Here is a 989-nt window from a genome sequence, read left to right as displayed (position 1 = left end):
CCATAATGGATTGCATTTTATTATTTTCCTTATTGATTTTTATTTTCTAGTTTTACCACATATTTATTAGAGTATTTATATATTTATATTATCATACATGTCACATGCATATACAAAGTGAAAATTTTTTACAAAAATTATGATCTATCAATTATTAAAAATAAATAAATAAGTATAATAATATTTTTACCAAATTATGATCTATCAATTAGTAAAATAATTTATCATCATGAGTATAAAAACTGTTTCTGTACAATCCTAGATAGGGCTGCAGAAAGCTAATGGCGTGTCCGTTGGGTGATAAGCTATCCTCTTGTTAACCTGCAAACACAAGGATGACCGGGGGGTTCCGGTCTTTCCTCCTCTGATGATTAAGTCAATATCTGTTGGTTGAATGTGATTACTAGGGTAGTTAATGATATCTAACAAAGGCCCAGCGTTGGTTCTCTTTGCTTGGAATCTGATGTGGGACAACTATTTTTGCTGTTGCTTCAAATACACAGTTCCCTTATGCCTTCTGAAACCGTTCTTGGCCCAATGCCGCCACCGAGGTTGGGCCCGGCCCGTCCTACTCATGGATGGGAACCCTAGGGCGGCCTCGGTTGTCTTGATCATGTGGGATATCTGCTGGTTTACGGGCTTAGGAGGTTGTTTTATGCACAACCGACTACAAAAACAAAAAATATAAACTTACAAAAAAAAATAGTATATGTAAAATAGAAATACAAAAGTAACAAAAATATAGAATAATTCATGTAAGAACATTCGTTTGATGATCGATAAATAAAATTTGAGACACAATTCTTGTTTTTTTTAATATTTAAAATAATAGTATTCTTCATGATTCGAATTAACTTTTGTCGAAAATTGATGTCATTGAAAATTATTTCTTACAATTTGATCAAAAAATGATTGTCTAGTGACATTTTATGCAAAATAAAAAAATCCAAAAAATACAAAAATTAAGAAATCAAGGTCAGGAATGGAGG

This window comes from Fragaria vesca, linkage group LG6 (genome assembly GCF_000184155.1).
Source record: "Fragaria vesca subsp. vesca linkage group LG6, FraVesHawaii_1.0, whole genome shotgun sequence".
Lineage (NCBI taxonomy): Eukaryota > Viridiplantae > Streptophyta > Magnoliopsida > Rosales > Rosaceae > Fragaria > Fragaria vesca.
Note: the sequence above shows the minus strand (reverse complement) of the source record.